Source organism: Oncorhynchus mykiss, chromosome 4, assembly GCF_057628025.1.
Source record: "Oncorhynchus mykiss isolate SJ-2025 chromosome 4, ASM5762802v1, whole genome shotgun sequence".
NCBI lineage: Eukaryota > Metazoa > Chordata > Actinopteri > Salmoniformes > Salmonidae > Oncorhynchus > Oncorhynchus mykiss.
Genome location: NC_143025.1, coordinates 69718517 through 69745916, shown reverse-complemented (window position 1 = coordinate 69745916; position 27400 = coordinate 69718517). Strand labels below are relative to the sequence as shown.

The following is a 27400-nucleotide window of genomic DNA, read 5'->3' as shown; positions in this document are numbered from 1 at the left end:
AGCGAAATCGCCCAGTCCTCTGAGTCGGTGGAGGCCCTCACGCACAGCACAGTATGCTGTTATTGTTGTTGAGTTCTTCTGATAGAGCGGCATCATTGGGAAAACGACGGCAGGATCTTCCTTTGTAATCTGTAATCGACTGTAGCCCCTGCCACATGCTGGAGTCGGAGTCTGGAATATGATTCCACCTTATTCCTACTTTGTCCTTTTGCTCATTTGATGACTCTGCGGAAGTCTTAGTGGGACTTCATGTACTTGATCCCGTCCTCAGCCATAGCCTCAAGGCTGGCTGCCCTGTGCGCGGTAGCCCTGTCCTTTAGCTTAGCGCCAACCTCAGTGTTAACCCAGGGTTTTTGATTGGGGAAGCAATGAACCATCGCTGTGGGGACATCGCCGATGCATTTCGTAATGAAGCCGGTGACTGAGGTGGTGAGCTCGTTGAGTCTCGTAACATATTCCAATCAGCGCTAGCAAAGCAGTCCTGTAGCATAATCTCTGATTACGATTATCATTTCTCAACGGATCAAGTCACAGATACTTCCTGTTTGAGCTTCTGCTAAACTTGATCTGATTTGCAGAATGGGGATGAGGGAGGGTGTTGTATGCCTGCTTGTGGGTAGAGTAACAGTGGTCTAGGACTTTATCGCCCCTAGTGGTGAAGGAGAAGTGTTGGAAGTTGGGCATCACGTGTCTTAACGACACAGAATTTATATCGCCGGCAACAAGAAAAGCAGCCTCCGGGTGCATGTTTTCCTGCTTGTTTATAATTTGTTATTTTTTTTGTTCTGAGGTTGAATGTATATAACAGTCATGATAACAGCTGAAAACTCCCTCGGGAGGTACAAGGGTCGACATTTGATCATCAGGTGAACAATGGTTTGAGATTTCCACCGTGCTCGAGTCAGAAAACCATTTGTTGTTGATGAGACAAACTCCTCCCCATTTCCTTGACAGTCCACTTAGTGAATGGAGAAGCCATCAAGCTGGATAGCCATTGGGGCAATGTTTCCTCCAAGCTACGCGCGGGAGCACAGCTCCCCGGGAACTGCTGGGCAGAAGAAAAATCAGCCCGTTCACAGAAGCACGAGATTGAACTCCACTCAACTTCCTTTAGTTTTCTCATGTTAGTTAACACCATTAACTTTTCCCTTTACCGTGGGAAGTGTGATCAAATTAACACAATATCCACTTTCAATGCAACATACCAAAACAAAAACGAGCTATGCAAGAGATTTTTGTGGCAGAGCGCATCAGAGTAGGATTCTATTGCAACTCAGTATGCCTATAGTCACCATTGGTCTATGTGACCCGATTCAGGAAACTAGGCGTATGTCGCAAGTCACAACTTCTCAGGAGAGCCGTTAGAACGTAAAAAATGTTATCTAGCTACATTTAACAAAATACTTGTCTTAGTGTGCCAGAGTGCAGAATAACTGATTCATTTTTGAACACTCAATACCTGTTGAATATGTCCGTGTCAGTAAACATTGGCAACAAAGCGTAATTCAATTGTTGCCAGCAGCACAGTTAGTCACCAACGCTCTGGATAGCCAGCTCTGCTAGGGTGAATAAAATGGTCAGAGTGGGGTGTTCTCTCATTATGTGTCTGGAAGTAGCTAGCCAATGTTAGCCAGTTAGCTTGGGTGCTTGACTGTCGTTGTGAGGTCAGAGCTTTTGGATCAACCTTACTTATTGGCCTGAGTGTCCAGTGTGCGCTCTGAAGGCGAAACGCTCTGCATTTACAAATGGACAATCTGTCACCAACGCTCTGGATTACATAACAGCCTAACCAGCTCTGCTAGGGTGAGTAATGTTCAGTGAGCTGGTCTCTCTCTCTCTTAAAATGTCTGGAAGTAGCTGGCAAGTTAGTACAGAATGCTCAGATCAACTCTTAAAGAGATGGGTGTGGCTAAGGCATAAGAGGGTAAGAACAATGTTGAATGGGTGTAGACAAAGGGCACTCCAATAGTAGTACCAAAACAGTGAAAGACTTAAAGCATAATTACTTTCCCACTGTTTCCTCAAATGCAGTGTATGATATACCATTTTGTAGCTACGAGTCTCTACTTGTATCCAATGTAAAAAAAAGAAATCAAAAAATAAATTCAAAATGTTGCTACAAGACCGAATCCAGCTGGTGAGTCACACATGGATTTATGCCATTCACTTTGAACTGTTTTTCAACATAAGCGGCGTCGATTATTATGTGCTTGTTTTGCAATCAAAGAAAGAGCTGCATGTAGCCACGTGTGCACTTTTGTTCATATTCTTTGCTAGATAGTGAGTTATTAGGCCAGTTATAGATCATTTATAGTCAGCAATGTGGGAGTGATTGCTTCCAATAAGGGCACTAAACATGTATATTTCTAGCCATCTTTGAAAAGAGTCAGGTCGAGCTTTTTATGTCTTAGAATGGGGCAATGTTGTTATTTGAGACCGGCTTGAAGTCGCCAATAGGCAGAGTGTAGCATAATATGTCCGATTGTCTGGAATAATGGTATGGGAATAAGGAATTTTGTTTCTTGTTCCTGTTCCTAGTTTCTTGCATCAAACACCACAACAAAATGTTTAGTCACCTTATCTGAAGGACAAGTGGATAAACAGGTTAATGTCAAGTTTTTTTCTCCGAAAAGCCTCACGGAACATAGGCCTACATTGAACACCACACATTGGCTACTAGTGTAGGCTGAATGATAGAACAGCTATTTACATGTTAAGATGTTATGGGATGCATTTTCTCCATTGCAAAAAAAAAATAAATTATGGTAGGCCGCTCTGATAGGCCCACACTACTTGGCCACTTTAAACGATTGTCCGAAAGTCATGTTTCAGAACAGCAGAGAATATTGCAGTCCCTTTAATAGAAAATCCACGATCGGAGGTCATCCATCTTATTATCAAGTGACTGAACAGATGAGTCAAAGTTGAAGGCGGAATTGAGATAAGTAACTGCCGATCTGGTGTTCAAAAGTTATTGTCGGTTATAAGAAATGATAGCGGATACATCAAAGTGGAGTCACCTCATTACATCAAGTTGCTAAGCTTTTCATTCTCAAGTCAGACCCTCCCCTCTTACTTACCCCAATGCCATATAAGGCTCAACCATTTTCAACATGGCCATAGAGGTCTTGTTCATTTTGACAAAGGCACCGCTGAAGATCTTTCTTAGTCGTAACATCTGAACCCCCTTCTGAACTCCGGGACTCTTTCAATCCTGCACAGAGAGAAAATATGAAAATATTACTTTGATATTCAGCCAGACCACTAAAGAGGAACTGGTGAAAGTGTAATTCCAGATGATTGTGCATAGTCACTACTCCATTGTGAGTATACACAATAGGTGTGTGAACACAAACGTTTCAGCTCTATTCTTCAGCTGCAACAGCCTAAAGTGTCTACATATCAAAGCACTTAAAATGGTTTGAGAATAGTGTTTATTTTAATTTGTTCTTAGTCTGGTTATTTTTTTTTAAGTAGTCGTGTTCTTTGGTTGTGGTGTTCTTGTACAATAGTTTTCTCATGTTCTGTATTGTGTGGACCCCAAGAAGAATAGCTACTGCTTCAACAGCTAATGGGGATCTGAATAAAAGATTAGCTCAAAAAGGGCTGCCAACAGCTTTATTTGCGCCACCATTGCAATCAGATCATGTAGCTACAGATTTCAGTCACTCACTCTCTGATGCGGACAGCGAAGGCCAGTCTGTTATTTGCAGAGGGCATGGCTGGAGCTGGTTTGTGAGCTGATCTCCGGATACGGGTTTCATCGTGATGCTTTCTATGGCTATCCTTCAGGAAGTCCTCCAAGCGCTTGTACTTCAAGGGTTTGCCTTTGGATACCTGGATGAACACAATCTACACTTGTTGATGTCCAACAAATTCATCAAAACGTTTATGGTAAATGACTGGAAGACCACTATGGTAAAACTGACCACAGCTAACTACCTTTCCCTTCTCTAGAAGTGCACGGTTTTGTGGCTTTGATGGCTTGATAGGCCTTCCTCTTCTTCAGAAGGTTCTCAGGAACCAACTTTATCACCCTCTTCGCTCTAAACACGTTTCAGGTTTGATTAGTCGTATGTACAGGATACACATGGTATACACCGTCCAACGAAATGCACACTTTCTGGTTCCTTCTCGACAATGCAACAATAAGAAATTATATGATAATACGAACAAAATAAATGCAGAAGACAACATAAAAAGACATCTGAACACTTATATACAGATTATACAATGGTGAGACAAAAATGACAAAGCACATTGAACTATAGACAACTTCCCAGTACATAACACTGACGTCAAGCACAGATGCGAGCGACTCTTGGTGGCAGTAAGAAAGACGTCGCCATTGCGCCAATTCAACAGCCTATATTTACGTTATTAATCATACGTTCTCATACGCTAATAATTATGTTTTGATTATTGATTGAACAGTCGCAAAGATTGCATTTGGTTGTGGTATTTTCAGCAGTTGGCTAGAATACTAACGCTCACTGATATAGGCTGTAGCTAAAGCTAGCCAAAGAGCCATTTTACTGGTTGAAGTGTTTTAAGTATAACGCAGTTGATTTGCGATGACAAACACATTAAGCGAGACATTCATGCGAACATTAAAATCCAAAAGTAGTGTTAAATGCACTCATAAGAAACTCCCCCTTGTTCTGCCACCAATTTGGGCGCATCGCCCTCGTGCGACAATGTTTGCAAACATAGAAATAGGTCTATTGACAAGATTATTCCCCTATCCAGCTGTGACAACAAAATGCATGACATTCGGATCTGATTGAAATGAGGCTAGCTAGCCAGTATTTGAAAGCAAACGAAACTGAAGTTACTAGTTACATGCCATTCTGATCACATTGCACAAGTATTTGTTTGCAGATTGTGTCGTATTACCTGTGTCGAACCCGTAAAATGTCATTATGTTTGCATAGTTCCGGCTGATGGGACTATCATGTGTAACTGACCCATTTATCTAACTCTAATTTGCTTATCTTTCAGACAAATGATACAAATACACGGCTTGACGGACTTCTATTGGACTGTTACATTTAAACTAGAGAATGTATGAATACTATTAATTTAGCAAAGGATGCACTTAGATCGACATGAAAACAAATACGTACTCAGAATCCTGTTCTGCCATCACGAATCCGATGCATGCGTAACAATATGTGCTGTCGCAGAAAAACTACGTCGAAGACTCCCCATCCTTGCTATGTCTAATCTGCCACCTAGTGGCGTGCGAAGCGAAAAACAATAACAAGTGTTCAGTCTCTCTCTAAAAACAATAGGTATTGTCTTGAACATATTTCTGACATGACAATGTGTACGAAATAAATGGAGGAATAAACTGAACTGTGCAAACTGACTTCATTGCCAAATTAGAGTTATCCCACTATGTGAACTTCATCTCCGAGGTACAACACAGATGCTTGTTAAAAAAACACACAAAAACATTCATAACAAAAACCTCTATAAGAGGATTTTACATCTCTATGGTGGCATTTCAAGTGCAGCTTGCTTCCTTGCCCTCTCCTCGGGAACGAGCCTATTTGCTGTCATTGTGCGTGCACGAGCTACCATTGTTTGTTTGTGTAGCGACATGTTGAAAATGGCGGAGGGGAGAGACCTACGCGACATAAAGAGTCAAATATGAGTAAAACGTGAATGACAATTTCAAAACCGCAAATTGGATTTCGTAATAACTTAATTTTTGAAGGCGATACGGAATAATGTATAGCTGAAAACAGCGACATTATTTTGAAACTGGCTTTGAATTAGCCAACATTGCTAATCTCGCTAGCTTCAATAGTGTGATTTTTTTTTACTCCCAGGCTTGTTTGTCAACATTAGCCAACAACCATGTTCTCCCTGGCTTGTGTCAGACTGCAGCGCCAGACCACATTATCCATAGCATGTGGAAGAGATTGATTCATGGAGCGGCAGAACAGAAAACCAAGGCACCCGAACTAGCTGGCACTGGCCGCCCAATTTACGGGCTTTACTGTTAAATATTTACATCCGAATTAGCCCATTTATGCATGGAAATTGAGCGTCTAACTTTAACCAACGAGAGATTGCATTGAAATTGAATAAATACAGAAGATAAACACCAGCGTATACGGAGATTGAGGCAGGTAAGTCAGCACAACACCCTGCAGAACTGCCGCAAAATAGTTTGGACTAAACCAGATTTAGCCGCGGACTGCGAACAAGCTAACGTTAGCTAGTAGCGAATGATCAAACGTGAAGTGGGCCAGTTAGCCAGCTAACGTTGACCTTCCAATAAATCATTCAATTGAAACCATGTATTTGATAACTATATATTAAAACGTTAATTTGTGAGATTGCAAACAAGTTGTTTTGTTTGAGAAGTTTGTTGCATGTAAGGAAGACGGCTGTCGCCAACGTTGAATCCTTGACCCAGGAATGGATGTGATTTTTGTCAATGTCTCGTTATGGAGTAGTAGAGCACGTGCCTCTTGTTTGCCAGTTGCGAACTATCTGTACTTAAAATGCAATCTTCGATCCAATTAATTGTTTTCATTAGTGTCCCTATTTGGTTAATCAAACATTATAGTACCGTTTGGATTAAGTGCGACCACGCTGGGAAGTTAGTTCTCCCTACCTAGCCATTGATTCAAGGTGAATTGGGCGTATTTTTATTGGCCAAGGTAGCTAATCAATTAGGGATCCATTTGTGACGATGTCAACTTCATTGACTGATTTGCACCTGCGTGATTGGACTGGAGAGTGAGGCTCAATTATAGAATTATGGACGTTGCTTTGGCCACACCACCAGTCAGGCATTTTCATCGGTCAAATTCAAGTACACATTGTCCTCCGTTGTGGACTGTCTTTTGTTACACATAGTATTTTATACCATGGTATTGTTGAATTACTTGTTTTTGATTGGCATTCTAGAGCATGCATTAGTTCCCTTTATAGAGTACCACAGTATGAGTCATAAAACCTAGTGTCAAACAAGGAAATGGTTCTAATAATTTTACCACCATTCATTTTCAACATAGTTTTTTTTTAAGAAACATTTAAAGTAAGGGCTGTGTTTTTTGTAGGCTTACCCTGGCGTGACGTTTTGATAACTGTGTAAATCTCTCTAGGACAAGGTGACTTATCACTATATTCGCCTGTATTTACCCCCCCCCCCCCAATGAAATGCTAATGTGGCTATCAAAGAACTATAAATGCCATGATCAGGACGACACTGCCGAATTGAGGCAAAGGTAAGAATCTCTGGATTAACTATCTAATAAATTGGCTACGTTTCTTTAAATTTGACAATTCTGTGTACTCTCGTGTGGCAGTTTTACATTGACGCTACCTGTTAGCAAAGGTGTCAGTTGGGGTGGCGTGCCGGATCTTGCTGGGATTTGTAGTTTTGCATGATGTATACTTTGATTCCAATTAGCATTTTCGATTCTTTGAGTAAAAGTCACCCTGTCCTAGAGAGATTTACATGGTTAGCAAAACGTCTCGCCAGGGTTAGCGTACATGAAACACAGCCCTTATTTTAAGTGTTTCTAAAGTTCCCTATGGGAAAAATGAATGGTGGCAAAATGATTGGAAGCATGTCCCTGTTTGACCGCTAGGTTTTATGGGTATTATGACAGCTCCACTGTGGGGCTGTTTTTGCATGGTAGAATTCAATGGCTATGGTTCATTTTTATGTTTGAGCTGCTTTTGAAAGCAAAAGTCAAATTGAAAACATTGGCATTGTTGAATCAGATTTTTATAATAGCAAGCTAGGACTGATGGTTTGGTTAGCTAAACTAGCAAGTCTGTTTGGTTACCAATGCAACTACTGTCGCTATCTAGTGAACTTGCTAGCTACTTCAGTGGGTGTTGAACACATTTCTAGTGACAAATGCGTTAAATTATAGCCATGGTATAAAAGGGATAATCAACTCGTGGCTCTATGCGTTCTCTGGAAAATAAGGCAACTCCGTGGAAGGTTAGTTCTACTCCACTAGCGTGTCATAGAACACACCTTCCTCATCGTTCATTATTTTCTATAGAATGCACATCCTCTTCATTATCCCCAAGGAAATGTATTGAATTCTTATTAGTTTAAGAATCCATATTTTAATTCGGGGTTCTTTATGTACATCTTTGGTTGTAAATGCAATGCAGTTAGGATAGGCTGAGCAAAAAGTGTGTGTGTATAGGCTATAGGCTACTTGCCTAGGCCTCGTTGGCTGTGTTTAGACATGCAGCCTAATTCAGATTTTTCTTTTCTCACTAATTGGTCTTTTGACCAATTAGATCAGCTCTGACATATCTAGTGTGAAAAGATCTGATGTGATTGGTCAAAAGACTGAAGTCAATGCAAGCAGGTCAAAGTTGGTACTCTCTTCACCAGCAGTTTAATTTGCTTTTGTTTGTCGCACTGCTATCAAGCTCCGGAACAAATAGGTCATATTTGACTACTAGTTTGCACTCCTTTATCAAATCTTAATGGTCTTTATTTCCCCCGTCTGGATTTATTTCTTCTTGCTGAAAGAGAGTAAGAAATGTATCACACTCATTAGGACAGTGGGTTTGGGTAATAAACAATGTCGCAATAATCCACAACCTTGTTACCTGCAACATTCTAGCACAGTAGCAGCTGAATTTATATGACCATGGCCTTGATTTGAGCATTTCTCAGAATAGGGAGACATGACTGACACATTGTTATTGTATTTCCCTGTGTCATAAAAGAGGTGAAGATGGTCAGGGTTTAGGATAGATTCATTTTGAACTATTTGTGACATCATTTTGATTTGTAGGCTTAAAGTGTCAATCAGCAGTTAAAACAATAACAAAGTGACTCCCTGACCCCTGTTTCGGTGACAAGCTGAGGGATGGGGCTGGAGAAGCATCACCACTCATATACAGAGCTATGGATGCAAGGACTGACCATGATATCAAAATTATAGTTTTGACCATGTTTTGGGGCTATACAGTGTTTTTTTTTTACGTTTACTTTGTTTACAAACATTGGAGTTAAACAAGCATATATTTTGGTTTCTGATGGGGTACGACAGATGTACTAAGCTCAAGAGACATTTCTAAGTTATTGTCTTTAAGAATCCATGGGTACATATCATTAATCTATTAGTCCCAAAATAGATGTAGTAACCTCTGACTGCCCCTTTTAATATTAAATCATATTCATAATGTAGTGGGAGCTAAATCAGACCAGATCTTTTATGATTTGCCTAAAATATAAATTTAAGCACAACCATTCTCGACAGCCTTTTCAGTGTAGTCATGTTTAAAGCATTCCTTTTCACAAGCTTAGTGAGGATTTTTTTTTTTTTTTTTTACCCAAGGCACCTGCATTAGTGTGCATGGGTTAAAAGGTGAAAAGCTTCATATAGGCTAAATGATTTTGGTAGTATTATAGTGATGAAATGGTAAGATTGATTTTACATTGGTGGTTTTAATGGACAAGCATGATCTCAAACCTTGTGAGGATGATCAGATTTCTGTGTGTGTGTGTGGTGGAGAGGAATGAAGCGGGTGCTCAGCTGTGCCTCCACAGCCGTCAGAGAGCTGACCTACATTCTCCTCTCCCTGGAAAAAAGCTTGTGCAGCAGGATGTGTGAATTTGTGGGGGTAGGGAAGGAAATAGTGAGAGGGAAGAGAGCGCTGTGGCGCATTCACTGATTTTGAGCTGAATAACCAGATCCCAGTGTCCCATTAATTATTTTATCGGGGCATGCTAGGAAGAGAACTGAGACAACCGTTTGTACAGTGGAACTGTACTGCGGGAGTGAGATGCTTGGCTGTGGTTTGGCAGGCAGTGTGACTGACTCCCATGGGCCTCCCTTTAACTTGTTGTGGTGAAGATAACTTTTTTTTTCTCACATACAGTAGCATCTGCTGACTGGATCTGTGCCCTCAGGAGTCATTTGAAACAGATTTGAGAAACGGTAGTGAAAATCTCACCCCCAAAGTTCAAAGTACAGGATGTTGTAGCAGGTGAAGTGCTAGAGGAACATCAGTCAGTGTTAACGGCCTGCTGCATCATGCCTCTTGTGTCTGGAGAAGGTTGTGTAGCGGGTGTGTTGTCACTCCTTTAGGCTCAATTTTATTCTAATAGAGCATCTATTAGCCTATTTGTTGAAAAGTCTTGTTGGTTTTACTTCAGCAGGGCAGATGGGGAGCAATGTATTGCCTGTCAGTGATGTCATATTTCCTCATCATAGAGGGATGAGCTGTAGGCTATAGGCTGCTAACATATATAGTCACAAACGTGCCACGGTAAGCGGCGAATGTCTCATAGACCTCAATGGGAGAAGGGGGGGCTAAACGCAAGCCATTTTGCAAGCGATGCGGTACATGGCGCTTGCTCCCATGAACGGTGGCACTGGCTCGGTGCTAGAGGTGCCAAAAGTTTCAATTAGCTGAAGGCTTGAGCAGCTGCCATGCATGGTGGACCAGTAAGCATCGTTCATCTTGTCAGCCTGTCCCAGATGGTCCTCCAGTAAACACTAAAGTCTCTCTCTCTCTTCTCTTTCGAGGTCCTGCTCGCTACCTTCTCCCCCAGTGGGATGGTGCTGCATGATAGGGAGGCCTTGGCGCCATAGCCCCCTCTCCTGGATCCTACCCGCCCCACCACCACCCCCCTCAGAGCAGAGGACCACCACAACAGCAGCCCCCCCCCCATGAGTCACCCTCTGGAGCCTTAGATCAAGTAATTGTGACCCCCTTCTTCCCCTTATACTGTACTTAACACAATTGCATCCCCTGGTTCCGGTCTATCTTTTTGCTACATAGGCGCGTTTCCTCGCCTGTCCCCTTAACTAGCTTTCTCTGTATAAAGGCCTGGTTTATCATGAATTCGTAGACATATTGGATTGATTGATCTTGATTGAGCTTATTCATCTAACCCTCTTCAACCCCCCCCCCCCGTGTGCTGAAAGAGTGAATATTAATACTTGTCCTCTCTTTTTCTAGCAGTAATCATTAGGAAGTTAATAGAACAATATTGCAGAAACCTGACTAGACTGACTTAGTCACTGTTATATTGTTTACACCCTGGTAGCCAGTCCTTACAGATGAGTAAGGGGGACAAAGAGAGACAGGTCAGGTCATTGTGCTGCTAAACCCCTTGTCCATACAGGGAGTGTTCAGTGCAGGAACAACACAACACAGATGAGGCTTGTATCTATCTATATATGCTGCTACCTGTCGCATGTAATCACAGTTCTGTAGCACAGAATCAACCAAACTAGGATATGCTGATAGGAGTCATGCTCCATACAGGATTGGAAAAAGGTTTATTTCCTATGGCATTTTTTTGACCTTGTGAGCTCCTTTTCGGGGGCATTTTGAGGCATTTCCAGGGCATTTTCATTTGCGATCACTAAACTGAACTTGGCCTACCTAAACATTTTCTGCAAAAGCTTGTGAAAGCTCTTCCATGTCAAATGTACTGGAGTTTCGCAGAAAGCTTTGCGGAACATTGTGGTGGCACGATCTTGAGTGGTCTTGACCCCCACCCAATCAGCATTCCATCTCTCGATTGTTGAGTTGTTTACCGTGGTTTTGACCGTTGACTTGCTCAGCTCAGTGGTAGAGGTCTTTTTCTACTTCTGCTGTCGCAGTTGTTTTTTAAATTACACTGAACAAAAGTATAAACGCAACATGCAATAATTGTAAAGATAATACTGAGTTACAGTTCATGTAAGTAAATCAGACAAATACATTCATTAGGCCCTAATCCATGTATTTCACATGACTAGGAATACAAATATGCATCTATTGATAACTCTTTTTTTTTTTACTTCACATAGAGTTGATTAGGCTGTTGATTGTGGCCTGTGGAATATTGTCCCACTCTTATTCAATGGCTATGTGAAGTTTCTGGATATTGTTGGGAACTGGAACACGCTGTTGTACATGTTGATCCAGAGCATCCCAAACATGCTCAATGGGTGACATGTCTGGTGAGTATGTAGGTCATGGAAAAACTGGGACTTTTTCAGCTTCCAGAGATTGTGTACAGATTCTTGTGACATGGGGCCGTGCATTATCATGCTGAAACATGAGGTGATGGGGGAGGATGAATGACAACAATGGACCTCAGGAATTCCTCACAGTATCTCTGTGCATTGAAATTGCCATCAATAAAATGTGTTCATTGTCCTTAGATTATGCCTGTCCATACCATAACCCCACCGCCACCATGGGGCACTCTGTTCACAATGTTGACACCTGCAAACCGCTCGCACACACGGCATCTGTCATCTGCCCTGTACAGTTGAAACCGGGATTCATCTGTGAAGGGCACACTTCTTCAGCATTCCAGTGGCCATTGAAGGTGAGCATTTTCCTACTGAAGTCGGTTACAATGCCGAACTGCAGTCAGGTCAAGACCCTGATGAGAACGACGACCACACAGATGAATGTCCCCGAGACGGTTTCTGACAGTTTGTGCAGAAATTCTTCAGTTGTGCAAGCCCACAGTTTCATCAGCTGCTCGGGTAGCTGGTCTCGGACCATCCTGCAAGTGACGAAGCCAGATGTTGAGGTCCTGGGCTGGCGTGGTTACATATGGTCTGCTGTTATGAGGCTGGTTGAACGTATTGCCAAATTCTCTAAAACAATGTTGGAGGTGGCCTATGGTAGGGGAACATTACATTCTCTGGCAACTGCTCTGGTGGCGATTCCTGCATTCAGCATGCCAATCACACCAATCTGTGACATTTGTAGAGTGACCTTTTATTGTCCCCAGCACATGGTGGTGCACCTGTGTAATGATCATGCTGTTTAATCAGCTTCTTGAGATGCCACACTTGTCAGGTGGATGGATTATTTTGGCAAAGGAGAAATGCTCACTAACAGGGATGTAAACAAATTTGTGCACAACATTTAAGAAAAATAAGCTTTTTGTGCATATGGAGAAAATGTCTGGGATTTTTTATTTCAGGCATTGAAACATGGGACCAACACTTATTTTTTATTTTTTTCAGTGTAGAAATGACTCCAATCTAATATAAAATAATACCTGCTAATATTACCTCCTGTACAAAAGCTGGGTGACCGGTCGAGAAGGGGAAGCAGGGGCTTGATGTTGCTACGGAGGCCAGTGTGTAGATTGGGCGTGTCACAGATTGAATTTCTGATTATTATTATTACCTGAGGTGCCCATGCTGCGTGAGAAGGGGTGAGGGGGTTTGAAAAACACTCAGGTTGAACCCCCCCCATGGCAACATCTGAGGGGCTGTGACTACTGAAACACAGCTCCCCCCCAACACACACACACAAATTAGCTGTGTTTTGGTAGTTAACAGCCCCTTAGCTGTTGCCATGGAAATGTGAAATCTGACCCAGCCTACGCAGTATCGCTCCCTCTCATCTACTGTATGGTACTGCGCAATGAAATCTACTGAGTCAATTACTGTATGTTGGGTGCATAACAATCATTTGTATAACTTTTAATTCATTTCAGGATATTGTATATTTCCTATGGCGAAGTATAAGTATTTTTACGATAGAATAACACCAAGGTAAATTACGTCATGTGACGTTTACATTAACAGTGATTATGTATTTAACACAAGTTGATTACATAATCTTTGTATGGTTTAAGTGCTGTCTTGTATTTCCTTTTTGGTTTTCCTTTGAACCTTAAATCATGAAGGTCTACTTTTAGCATAGCAAACACGGTCCTTTTTAGAAAACTGGTTCATTATGAAGTAGGCTTTGTGGTACATGCGTACCTGCTATTGAAACTCTCCTGCCACGGTCGCTCATGTGCACTTTTGACCCAAGTGTGATTGGTAATTTGACAGCTGTACAAAGACAAAACAAAGTGAATGTTGTCACAGTTCAAATAGTTTCTGGAGGTGCGGCAATTATTTTCTACTGTTACCCTGTACTTACCTATACTTAGCTACAGTTTATGATATTAGTGTTAATACTGTTACTCCCTATAGGTTAACAACCCCACCCCATAATCTATTGGATTTTGAGGTAAGCTATCTATTTTCTTCAGGGTTTCCAAGGCAACATTCCAAAACAATTCTACCAAAAAGAGTTCCCCCAAAAAATAAAAATAATTCCCAACTGAAGCTTGGCCTAAACCTACATCTAGGCTAAGTGTATCAATAACTAAAGAGTGTGAAGAGTACTGTCTACACATTCATGACCATGGGTTAGGTCAACAGAATTGCCTTATTTAAGTCAATTAATGAATCAATACAGTCTTCTGAGTTGTTTAGAAAAGTGGCTGAGTTAGTGGACAATGTCTCTTCGCTGCCTCACCATGAGATGAGTCTGTCCCTGTCAGCGTTTTAATGGGTCCTCAGTCAAATTTTAAAAGAGCCAATTAGTTCAGCCCGAATGGTAGTTTCATGAGTTTGAGTGTTTTTCTCTGAGGGCTATAGTGCTAGTGAAACAGTGTGAGATGTCACACACACATAGTACATCTGCCTCAGTTTGCACCTCAGGCCCGTGACTTCTCCTGCTGCTCCACGTGTATGTGCGTATGTCTGTCTTCAAAACTGCTCCTAGTCTCACACCACGGCAGAACTCTCTACTCTAATCACCTAGCGGGTCACACTCACAGCTCACCAGATGTCTGACAAGGATCTGAGCATTGTATTGATGAGCTTCTTATCGTCTCATCATCATCAAGCTAAGAGGGATCATTAAGTCAATGGGACTGCGCATTGCTGCTTGTGTACCTGGCCTGTTATCATAGAGTGAGTGCAGGATATGTGCCACTGATGCACTTGTTCTGTACTGCAGGGATCCTGTTATGTAAAAAGGTTTGAAGCCATAACTTTACATCGGGCTGTCAAAGTTTAGAAATAGTCGCACCGTATCCAATTCCTTAGCCGTAATTGGTACCATATTTTAGCTGTACTAGCTGTTGCCATAACAGTAGTCATAACTGTTGCCTTAAGTGTCTGTAAAGCCATAACGGACGTTTTAAGTGGTGCCATAAGCCATAAAAGTGTCCCTTCACGCTACAGCCATTGCCTTAAGCCCTAACCCACGCCCATTCCCCAGCCACAACTGTTACAATAACCATAGCCATAATCTGTGCCATTATCCATAAGCTGTAGCCAAGCATAATATGTTACATCATCCCCGGCCATAAGCCTCAGCCAACCAGAACTGTAGCCACAACTTTGGCTGTGGCCCCTAGCCATTCTGGCAGACAGGCTGCTGTACTGTCGTATCCTAGGCTGGGCCTCACTGCTAGGAGCCTGAGGAGAGGACTGCTCCAGTGCTGTAGAGGTCTGACTGCACTGGGCCATTTCCTCCTCTGTGTAAACATCCTAAATCGGGGTGTAAACAGTGAGAGTGTGGAACAATACTCTGAGAGGGGCAGGGGGCCTTTCTGGTTTCCCTGTTCCTGAGGCTGTCCATATATCCTCCCCAGCTGTAGGTAGGGGTAATCACGTAGGCATAGTTACCACCTGGTTCACCTACCTGGAGCCTGTGGGGAGCGATTTACGGCCTATCGCTACACATACATGTTGCTGCACAGAGCAGCATTGCACTATACACATGACCCATTGACGTTTCCTGATGTTCATTAGTAACTAGGAAGTGGATGCCTCAGAGGGCAGGAGAAGGGCAGGTCTGGAAGTGTGAGCAGATATGTCTGCGTGTGACAGCCAGGCAGGCTGATATGAGGGGGACTAGCTGAAGAATGAGGGCCTGTGAGAGGGAGACATGAGACCTGGGAGTCTGGTGAGTGGTGAAGGGCCAGCTCTGACCCAACCCGGACCGGCCTTTCAGACAGAAACAAACGCAGGAGGCCGAAGTGTGGCTCTAGCGACGATGAGGAGGAGGAGGAGGATCAGATTGATAATGTGACGGGTGGTGGGGGGTGTGTCTGTCTTTCTATGGAGATGTAGCCAAATGAGGCGTGAAACAAACACAGAATGGTTGGCATTCTGTCTGTATACTGTAGCTTTTTTTAAATGACACAATCTGTGTCTCTGCCTCTATCTTACTGTAATGACCCACGTTTTGAGGTCCCTTGAACATTTCACACAACATATGTGGATGTGCCTTAATTCTACAACTGCCTCTGTTTTGATGATTGCTGTAATTTGAATTCGGGTTGCAAAGCATTCCAAATACAGTACAGTGAAGATAAAGCGGTGCATTGAGTCATGCAGTACAGACCCAGTTAGGCCTGTGTTCGTGTTTTCAGGAGAACTGTATACATTCTCCTGTTGTGTACTATATTTCAGGGGGGAGGAACTCTGCAACAGTGACTGAGCAGCTTCTCATGGAGCAAACCATTTCTGCCAGGGAGAGGGGGTAGTCCTGTGTGCCGTAAAGCATGCGGGATGTCCTTTCCTAAAGCGTGCTCGCTGCTAAGCTCCCCAAGGCTCCTCCACGAGGGGTCTCCCGTTGAGCTGTCCTCTCACTGCCACACAGTCTCCCTTTCTCTGTTCACAGTGCCTGGGGGACTGATTTCATAACCACCCCCCCTCTATTTCTCTCCATGATGGGCTGTCCTTCTCTGTGCCATACGTTTCTTTTCTGTCTGTGAGGGAGGTGATTAGAGTACCTCCGTGTGAGCAAATGTGCGAGATCAGAAGAGCTCGCTGAAAGAGAGTGCAGGAAAAAGGAGAGGGCGCAAGCCTGCCTGTGGAATGGAAAGCTCTTGGTGGTGTTCTGCTTCTCCCAGAACCCTGTCAGAGGAGTTAGTGCTCTGTCTCTGGACTGCAGCTACTTCTTCTGCTCTCAGCCCACTCGTTGAGGCTGCTGCCTGGCACCTGCGTGTTCCTCTGACTGACTGACTGACTGACTGACTGACTGACTGCCGGGATCCTTTACGTCTCACACATACAGGCCAACGCTAGGCTGAGCTGAGCTTCAGGTGCGTGTATCTCTTACTGGGTCACTTTTTATCTTAATTTCTCTCTCTCCTTCTCTTTTCTTTTGACTTGAGCTAGTTGTTTACCTTCAGGTTACTGTGGTGTGTGTTTACTGTGTGTGTGTGTGTGTGTGTGTGTGTGGTGTGGGGGGGTGAAGGCCTCTGGCTATTTTGTGTTTGGGAATGAGTGAATAGGTAGCTAGCTACGTGTTTTGCAGAGTCTTGTTGTAAGTGCCTGCACTCTTGGCTGAGGTGTGTTTAGTTTTTCTCAGCCACCATTGAGCTTTAGGTGGGGAGAGGGATTTGCAGAGGTTACTCAGTGAGTCTTTAAACACACCTTGTTTTTAGCTTTTCTTCTCTCCCCTCCACAGCATGTTACGTTTATGCTCAGCTCTCCCCCTGACCATGTGGTCTCAGGGGCAGTCACATGTGCTGCATTTTTGTCATGTAAATCAAATGCCTAGATGTTATTTAGTCAAGTCATAGCCTATGCATTACATACTTATGATTTATCCACCTAATTATAGTGCTTTTTTTTTTTTAAATGTACATCTTTGGGCTACATTGTGACTTCTCTTATACGTACAACACCGTCACCCTGGCGATCATTGATTGTGAAAGGAATTTTAAACGGTGTAGCTGAACTTGAAAATGGCAAATTGTAATTCAAGGGGGAACTGATTTGTAAAGTGGCTTAGCTTTCATTAGGGAGTGTTAAAACCTAACATTTTAAAATGGGTCATAGTAAGAATGAATAGGAGAGTTTAGGAGGAGAGGGAAAGGGCATTTCAGGGCACAGCTTGAGTTGTTGCCTTATTTTAACAAGCCAATCTTAAAGATGGGCTTATAGCCTGAAGTTCTAGACCATGTTGACTTAAGAAAAATAATAAATAGGACATAGAGCCTACAAATCAGTCTTCCTATGTACTCACTTGAGGAACATAGGCTTTACGTAATAGCCCGTCAAAAGCAGCCTAGTGTTTGTAAGAGAGAGAACATATCTTTGAGCTTAGTGGTTTGTGACAGGTGCCACCATGCCCCATGTTGTGTAACTGAGAGAGCATTTCAGCTGTGGCCCTATGGGCAGACCGACACAGTCAGTCAGACAGACAGGTCAGGATGTTTTAGCTTAGTGGCTCCGCTCAGCCACAAACCTCATGGAAATGACATCTTCCTTTAAAGTGGAGTGGTGTGGTGGCACACTGGCATGGAGCAGTGTGATTTGCCCATTGTCGCCAGGCCAGGAGATGGATAACCGAGTGACTGAGTGAACTCGCCACTGCGTGTGTTATCTGGGCTCGCTTACAGGAAGTAGGGCTGCGGGCCTGTTGTGGCGATGGCGAGGGACAGCTAACCATAACAAACGGTGGGCCTAAGCGATCTCCCTGAGAGAAAGCAGATGATATGGAACAGCATGGAACCCAGGGGAAGAGAGAAAAGCCTATGGGGAAAGACGCAGAGAGCGATGTGGTGGAGAAGCAGGATAAGCCACAAACCTAGAAGTGTCAGAGCATGAGATCATTACCGTCACTGATAGTTTGACTTGGTACTTTTGAAATCAGAGTGAAGGTTAAGTGTGATTTTATGCTGCGGCGCCTTTAGAAACTGTTCATCACGCCTTGACTTTTTCCACATTTTGTTGTTACAGCCTGAATTTAAAATGGATGAAATTTAGATTTTCTGTCACTGGCCTACACACAATACCCCATAATGCCAAAGTTGAATTATGTTTTTAGAAACTTTTACAAATTAATAAAAAATGAAAAGCTCAAATCAAAGTTTATTTCCCACTTGCGCCAAATACAACAGGTGTAGACCTTAAAGTGAAATGCTTACTTACAGGCCCTAACCAACAGTGCAAAGTGAAGTAAAAAATGGGTATAAAGTAAAAAAAAACAAAAAAAAAAGGTATTAGGGAAACAAAAGATAAGTAAAATGACTGAGAAAAACAGGAGAGGCTATATACAGGTGGTACAGAGTGCAGGGCACCGGTTAGTCAGGCTAATTGAGGTAATATGTACCTGTAGGTATAGTTAAAGTGACTATGCATAGATGATGTTAAACAGAGTAGCAGCAGTGTAAAAGAGGGGGTTGGCGGGTGGGGGGTAAACACAATGCAAATAGTCCGGGTAGCCATTTGATTATCTGTTCAGGAGTCTTATGGCTTGGGGGTAAAAGCTGTTGAGAAGCCTTTTGGTTTTAGACTTGGTGCTCTGGTACTGCTTGCCATGCAGTAGCAGAGAGAACAGTCTATGACTGGGGTGGCAGGGGTCTTTGACAATTTATAGGGCCTTTCTCTGACACTGCCTGGTGTAGAGGTCCTGAATGGCAGGCAGCTTAGCCGCAGTGATGTAATGGGCCGTACGCACTACCCTCTGTAGTGCCTTGCGGTTGTAGGCCGAGCATTTGCCGTACCCAGGCAGTGATGCTCTCGATGTTGCAGCTCGTGAACCTTTTGAGGGCCTATGCCAAATCCTTTCAGTCTCCTGAGGGGAGTAGGTTTTGTCGTGCCCTCTTCCCGACTGTCTTGGTGTGTTTGGACCATTCTAGTTTGTTGGTGATGTGGACACAATCATCTCCTTTGTCTTGATTATGTTGAGGAATAGGTTGTTATTCTGGCACCACCTGGCCTCTGACCTCCTCCCTATAGGCTGTCTTGTCAGTGATTAGGCCTACCACTGTTGCGTCGTCTGCAAACTTAATGATGGTTTGGAGTCGTGCCTGGCCATGTAGTTGTGGGTGAACAGGGAGTACAGGAGAGGACTGGGCACGCACCCCTGAGGGGCTCCAATGTTGAGGATCAGCGTGGCAGATATGTTGCTACCTACCCTCACCACCTGGGAGCGGCCCGTCGAAGTCCAGTTGCAGAGGGAGGTGTTTAGTCCCAGGGTCCTTAGCTTAGTGATGAGATTTGAGGGCACTATGCTGTTTAACGCTGAGCTGTAGATAAATGAATAGCATTCTCACACAGGTGTTCCTTTTGTCCAGGTGGGAAAGGGCAGTGTGGAGTGCAATAGAGATTGCATCATTTGTTTGAGCAGTATGCAAATTCGAGTGGGTCTAGGGTTTTGGGGATTATGGTGTTAATGTGAGCCATTACCAGCCTTTCAAAGTCTGTAGTCATTTAGGCAGGTTACCTTTTTGGGCACAGGGACTATGGTGGTCATCTTGAAGCATGTTGGTATTACAGACAAAATCAGGGACATGTTGAAAATGTCAGTGAAGACATCTGCCAGTTGGTTAGCACATGCCCGGAGCACACGTCCTGGTAATCAAATCAAAAGTAACAGTCAATATCTGGTGTGGCCATCAGCTACATTTGGGGCGGCAGTGCATCTCTTCCTCATGGACGACACCAGATTCGCCAGTTCTTGCTGTGAGATGTTACCCCACTCTACCACCAAGGCACCTGCAAGTTCGCCGACATTTCTGGGGGGAATGGCCCTAGCCCTCACCCTTCAATCCAACAGGTCCCAGACGTGCTCAATGGGATTGAGATCCTGGCTCTTCGCTAGCCATGGCAGAACACTGACATTCCTGTCTTGCAGGAAATCACGCACAGAATGAGCAGTATTGCTGGTGGCATTGTCATGCTGGAGGGTCATGTCAGGATGAGCCTGAAGGAAGGGTACCACATGAGGGAGGAGGATGTCTTCCCTGTAACGCACAGCATTGAGATTGCCTGCAATGACAACAAGCTCAGTCCGATGATGCTGTGACACACCGCCCCAGACCATAACAGACCCTCCACCTCCAAATCGATCCCACTCCAGAGTGGCAACGTTGATGTCTGGTGAGGACCTGCCTTACAACAGGCCTGCAACCCTCAGTCCAGCCTCTCTCCGCCTATTGCGGACAGTCTGAGCACTGATGGAGGGATTGTGCGTTCCTGGTGTAACTCGGGCAGTTGTTGTTGCCATCCTGTACCTGTCCCGCAGGTGTGATGTTTGGATGTAACAATCCTTTGCAGGTGTTGTTATACGTGGTCTGCCACTGCGAGGACGATCAGCTGTGCGTCCCCTCTCCCTGTAGCGCTGTCTTAGGCGTCTCACAGTACAGACATTGTAATTTATTGCCTAAGGCACGTTCACACAGATGAACAGGGACCCTGGGAATCTTTCTTTTGGTGTCTTTCAAAGTCAGTAGAAAGGCCTCTTTAGTGTCCTAAGTTTTCATAACTGTGACCTTAATTGCCTACCGTCTGTAAGCTGTTAGTGTTTTAAGGATCGTACCACTGGTGCATGTTCATTAATTGTTTATGGTTCATTGAACAAGCATGGGAAACAGTGTTTAAACCCTATACAATGAAGATCAGTGAAGTTATTTGTATTGTTATGAATTATCTTTTGAAGGACAGGGTCCTGAAAAAGGATGTTTCTTTTTGTGCTGAGTTTATATATCTGTGTGTGTTTACATACACCTTAGCCAAATACATTTAAACTAATTTCTTGACATTTAATCCTAGTAAAAATTCCCTGTTATGATCACCACTTAATTTTAAGATTGTGAAATGTCAGAATAATAGTAGAGAGGATTTATTTTAGCATTTATTTCTTTCATCACATTCCCATGAAGGAATGTTTACATACACTCAATTAGTATTTGGTAGCATTGCCTTTAAATTTTTACTTGGGTAAAATGTTTCTGGTAGCCTTCATCAAGCTTCCCACAATAAGTTGGGTGAATTTGGTCCATTCCTCCTGACAGAGCTGGTGTAACTGAGTCAGGTTTGTAGGCCTCCTTGCTCGCACATGCTTTTTCAGTTCTGCCACAAATGTTCTGTAGGTTTGAGGTCAGGGTTTTGTGATGGCCACTCCAATACCTTGACTTTGTTGTCCTTACGCCATTTTGCCACAACTTTGGAAGTATGCTTGGGGTCATTGTCCATTTGGAAGACCCATTTGCGACCAAGCTTCAACTTCCTGACTGATGTCTTGAGATGTTGCTTCAATATATCCACATAATTTTCCTGCCACATAAAGCCATCTTGATTGTGAAGTGCACCAGTCCCTCCTGCAGCATAGCACCCCCACAACATGATGCTTCCACCCCCATGCTTCACGGTTGGGATGGTGTTCTTTGGCTTGCAAGCCTCCCCCTTTTTCCTCCAAAGATAAAGATGGTCATTATGGCCAAACAGTTCTATTTTTGTTTCGTCAGACCAGAGGACATTTCTCCAAAAAGTACGATCTTTGTCCCCATGTGCAGTTGCAAACTGTAGTCTGGCTTTTTATGGCGGTTTTGGAGCAGTGGCTTCTTCCTTGCAGAGTGGCTTTTCAGGTTATGTCGAAGACTGAATCTACAATAAATCTACAATGAATCTACAATAGGTAAGACTGAATCTACAATAGGTAAGCAGCTTGGTTTGAAGAAATCAACTGTGGGAGCAATTATTAGGAAATAGAAGACATACAAGACCACTGATAATCTCCCTCGATCTGGGCCTCCACGCAAGATCTCACCCCGTGGGGTCAAAATGATCACAAGAACGGTGAGCAAAAATCCCAGAACCATACGTGGGGACCTAGTGAATGACCTGCAGAGAGCTGGGACCAAAGTAACAAAGCCTACCATCAGTAACACACTATGCCGCCAGGGACTCAAATCCTGCAGCGCCAAACGTGTCCCCCTGCTTAAGCCAGTACATGTCCAGGCCCGTCTGAAGTTTGCTAGAGAGCATTTGGATGATCCAGAAGAAGATTGGGAGAATGTCATATGGTCAGAAGAAACCAAAATATAACTTTTTGGTAACTCAACTCGTCATGTTTGGAGGACAAAGAATGCTGAGTTGCATCCAAAGAACACCATACCTACTGTGAAGCATGGGGGTGGAAACATCATGCTTTGGGGCTTTTTTCTGCAAAGGGACCAGGACGACTGATCCGTGTAAAGGAAAGAATGAATGGGGCCATGTATCGTGAGATTTTGAGTGAAAACCTCCTTCCATCAGCAAGGGCATTGAAGATGAAACGTGGCTGGGTCTTTCAGCATGACAATGATCCCAAACACACCGCCCGGGCAACGAAGGAGTGGCTTCGTAAGAAGCATTTCAAGGTCCTGGAGTGGCCTAGCCAGTCTCCAGATCTAAACCCCTTAGAAAATCTTTGGAGGGAGTTGAAAGTCTGTGTTGCCCAGCAACAGCCCCAAAACATCTGCATGAAGGAATGGGCCAAAATACCAGCAACAGTGTGAAAACCTTGTGAAGACTTACAGAAAACGTTTGACTTCTATCATTGCCAACAAAGGGTATATAACAAAGTATTGAGAAACTTTTGTTATTGACCAAATACGTATTTTCAACCATAATTTGCAAATAAATTCATTAAAAATCCTACAATGTGATTTTCTGGATTTATTATTTTTTTCATTTTGTCTGTCATAGTTGAAGTGTACCTATGAGGCCTGTAATTTTTCATCATCTTTTTAAGTGGGAGAACTTGCACAATTGGTGGCTGACTAAATACTTTTTTGCCCCACTGTGTGTGTGTGTGTGTGTGTGTGTATATAACTGGATCTCACTTTAATGTTTTTATCTAAACATAATCATCCATCAATACCATTTCAGAGGTTGCTGTGTGTGCACGCTCGTCTGGTCTACATGTTCTCTTTGTTGTTGTAGCATTTGTGGCTGTACCGTATATTTGCCTCAGGCCTCTGCCTATATTTGCCTGCTTTCATTTTAGTCCGTTTAGAGTTCAATATAGGAATGTGTTTATGAGGAGGGCTAGGCCAAGGGGCCAGGGCGAGGGTGTAGTTAAGCAGCTTGGACTGTCAGTCTCCCCCCAATACAGACCCTGACCCTCCACCTCAAGCTGGGGATAGTTCACTTGTCATTGATGGAAATGGAACCTAAACATCAGTTGTGTTGTTGGACAGTGTAAATGTATGAACAATTTTAAACTATTCCCAGTATTAATATACTCCCATGTGTGTTTTTGTAAGATGAATAAGTAATTCAAGCACGGTACCAGAAAACTGTTAGTCAAGCAGGACTGAATGTGGGGCATTTTAGGGGAGGCTGTTAATAATTGGCTCATATGCAGTAAAGTGGCCGTTTTATGGTGCCATACATTAGAATCTTACCTCACAGTATGTCAGATTAGATAGCGAAATGGTATGTGCACATTACCGAGGAATTGAAAGTATTTAACATTAACATAATATGTCAACCGTAAGTAGCCATCTTAAGTAATGTCTTTGTCACTTGAGGGAGTGTATATCTGACTAGATTGGTAATTCCACCAATTAGGGGCCTTTTGAGTAGTAACATTTTATTTAAATTAATTTGAACATTCTGTCAAAAGAGCACATGTTCAACTTAATAAAGAAACCCTTTTCCCATCTCATGAGGTTAAATAAGAACACTTATTAAGTGCCTAATAAAGTAACAGGGTTGACTACTACATCTTAAATCAGCCATGAATCCCCATGTGACATGGTGAAGGGAAGTTTGTTGTGTGCAACTGGGTGCTCAAGCTTGCAATTGAAAGCAAGCTTCAACGTGTAATTTGTTTAAACTTCTAGCCTGTAACATGTTATACTTGACGCACTCTGTTTTCCACCACAAAACACCAGAAAATTGCTAATTATTTTAGAACAAGCTCCCCTGCTTTTGCACTATAATTTGACTATCTAAAAAATGTTTTGTTAAGGAATAGTTGCTCCATATTAAAATGAGCGTTCAGTTAATGTAATATGAGGGGCATGTTTTACCGTAAAATTAATTACTAATGATTCATGAAATACATAATAATCTTCAATAATGACTTTGTCAAAGCAACAAAATAACTAGGGCTTTACAATGTTTTGTGGTGAAAACTTGGAGGAATTTGGATGGGTTAAAGCTTCCTAGAAGTCAGAGGGAAATATTTTTGCACTTTAGCAAGTCTTTATTCATATTAAAAAATCGGATTTTCCATGTTGTCTCTATAACCCTTTACCCTATAACCCGTTGAAGATTTGGGCACTAATGAGCACCTAAATTGGAACGTCGTGGCTGTACAGTAACATGCTATACATGAAGTCAGAGCTCTGGCTCTGTGCTCGACAGCTCTGTATTGGTTTTGACTGACATTCAGCATTCACCGCATGACAAGAAATTGCCCCATCCCCCCTGATAATTGTGCAACTTTTGCTACATTTTTTGATGGAAATGCAGTAAATTTATGATGACTCAATGTATTTTGAAAGATGAGACATTGAATATTATAATACATTCTGCTTTGATGTCATACAAGCAAGCCAAACACCTGTGAGTCCAAATGTGCACTTCACATTTCCATATCATAAAACTCATGTCTAACACAGTGTCAACATTTATGATCACTGCGGTTGATATACAGTGGTTGATATGACATGGATTCATGCCCTTGGTTGTTCTGAACACCTTAAGATGATTGTATAACTTTGTCGTGTAAGGCAATCGAACAAGCTTTCAAATCATGCCCAACTGACCCAGATTGTCATTTATTATGGACTGTTTTTGATTGTGTAAACAACAGTAATTGTCTGACGGCAGGGATGCAGGGTTGTGTTCCAATCGAAACAACTACAAGTGCTTGCTCTAGTTCATCAATGGCAAAGCTAAGAGAGCAAAACATAAAAGTGCATTCAAAGTGCTTAGGAACTGTGCACACTTTGGAGAGGCCACTTGGAGACACCAGTTAGTCCTCTCACTCAAACCCTTGCACCTAACCCACATTTTCCAGGAATCGTCTTATGTTGCTGAATGTATCCAGAGTATTTTCAGATTTTGTTATCAACAAATGTGGCAAAGTACAGTAAATGTAAAATGCATATAAAACAGTAATACATTCATTCTTCTCAGGTGAACTGTTGTGCACTCACCTTTTTTGGTTTAAAATTTTTCCTTTCTCTCCAAACTGTTCCCTTTCAATTAGAGGTTGACGATTTAAAAATTAGGGTCGATTTCAAGTTTTCATAACAATCGGTAATCTGCATTTTTGGACACCGATCATGGCCGATTTACTTTGCACTCCACGAGGAGACTGCGTGGCAGGCTGACTACCGGTTATGCAAGTGCAGCAAGGAGCCAAGGTAAGGTGCTAGCTAGCATTAAACGTATCTCATAAAAAAACAATCTTAACATAATCACTAGTAAACTACACATGGTTGATATTACTAGTTTATCTAGCTTGTCCAGCGTTGCATTTAATCGATGCGGTGCCTGTTAATTTAACATTGAATCACAGCCTATTTCGCCAAACGGGTAATTTAAACAAGCGCATTTGCGAAAAAAGCACTGTCGTTGTACTTAACCAAAAACATCAACTCCTTTCTTAAAATCAATACACAAGTATATATTTTTAAACCTGCATATTTAGTTTAAATTGCCTGCTAAATTCATGTTATTTTAACTTGTGAAATTGTGTCACTTCTCTTGCGTTCTGTGCAACAGAGTCAGGGTATATGCAGCAGTTTGGGCCGCCTGGCTCGTTGCAAACTGTGTGAAGACCATTTCTTCCTATCAAAGACAGCCAACTTCGCCAAACGGGGGATGATTTAACAAAAGCGCATTTGTGAAACAAGCACAATCGTTGCACGAATATATCTAACCATAAACATCAATGCCTTTCTTAAAGAAGAAGTATATTCTTTTAAACCTGCATATTTAGTTAAAATAATTTCATGTTAGCAGGCAATATTAAACTAGGTAAAATGTGTCACTTCTCTTGCTTTCTTTGCACGCAGAGTCAGAGTATATGCAGCAGTTTGGGCCGCCTGGCTCGTTGCCAACTAATTTGCCAGAATTTTACGTAATTATGACTGAAGGTTGTGTAATGTAACCGCAATATTTAGACTTATGGATTCCACCCGTTAGATAAAATACGGAACGGTTCCATATTTCACTGAAAGAATAAACGTTTTGTTTTCAAAATGATAGGTCATTAATATGGTCAAATCCGGAAACTAAGGCTCACATTTCTGTGTTATTATATTAAGTCTATGATTTGATAGAGCAGTCTGACTGAGCGGTGGTAGGCAGCAGGGTCGTAAGCATTCATTCAAACTGTGTTTGCCAGCAGCTCTTCACAATGCTTCAAGCATTGCGCTGTTTATGACTTCAAGCCTATCAACCCCTGAGACTAGGCTGGCAATACTAAAGTACCTATTTGAACATCCAATAGTCAAAGGTATATGAAATACAAATGGGATAGAGAAATAGTTCTATAATAACTACAACCTAAGACTTCTTACCTGGGAATATTGAAGACTCATGTTACAAGGAACCACCAGCTTTCATATGTTCTCATGTTCTGAGCAAGGAACTTAAACGTTAGCTTTTTTACATTGCACATATTGCAATGTTACTTTCTTCTCCAACACTTTGTTGGAGACTAAATTGATTTTTATCGCTGTATTATATTAAGTTAAAATAAGTGTTCATTCAGTATTGTTGTAATTGTCATTATTACAAATATATAGAAAAATTGTCCGATTTTTAATCGGTAACAGCTTTTTTGGTCCTCCAATAATCGGTATCGGCATTGAAAAATCATAATCGGTCGACCTCTACTT

General features: G+C 42.5%; 1 protein-coding gene and 1 pseudogene across 4 annotated transcripts in view; one reads left to right on the top strand and one right to left on the bottom strand.

Moving 5' to 3' along the window:
• Positions 1-767: 767 nt before the first annotated feature.
• LOC110522280 (ribosomal protein uL30-like) lies at positions 768-5161 on the bottom strand (annotated as a pseudogene). The gene is made up of 5 exons (XR_016495398.1): positions 5127-5161; positions 3943-4046; positions 3674-3837; positions 3081-3214; positions 768-1045 (listed from the first exon to the last, which is right to left on the bottom strand). The product of XR_016495398.1 is annotated as a ribosomal protein uL30-like (transcript).
• The window catches only part of LOC110522275 (nuclear receptor coactivator 1), a 94650-nt gene continuing 69191 nt past the window's right edge, over positions 1942-27400 (top strand). For 2 of the 3 annotated variants that reach the window (XM_036975855.2, XM_036975854.2), the window contains exon 1: positions 5548-6140. The gene's annotated coding sequence lies outside the window, so the exon portion shown is untranslated. Of the gene's footprint in view, positions 2138-5547; positions 6141-27400 lie in introns of those variants that run through there. The other variant, XM_090232888.1, reaches the window with a different exon arrangement.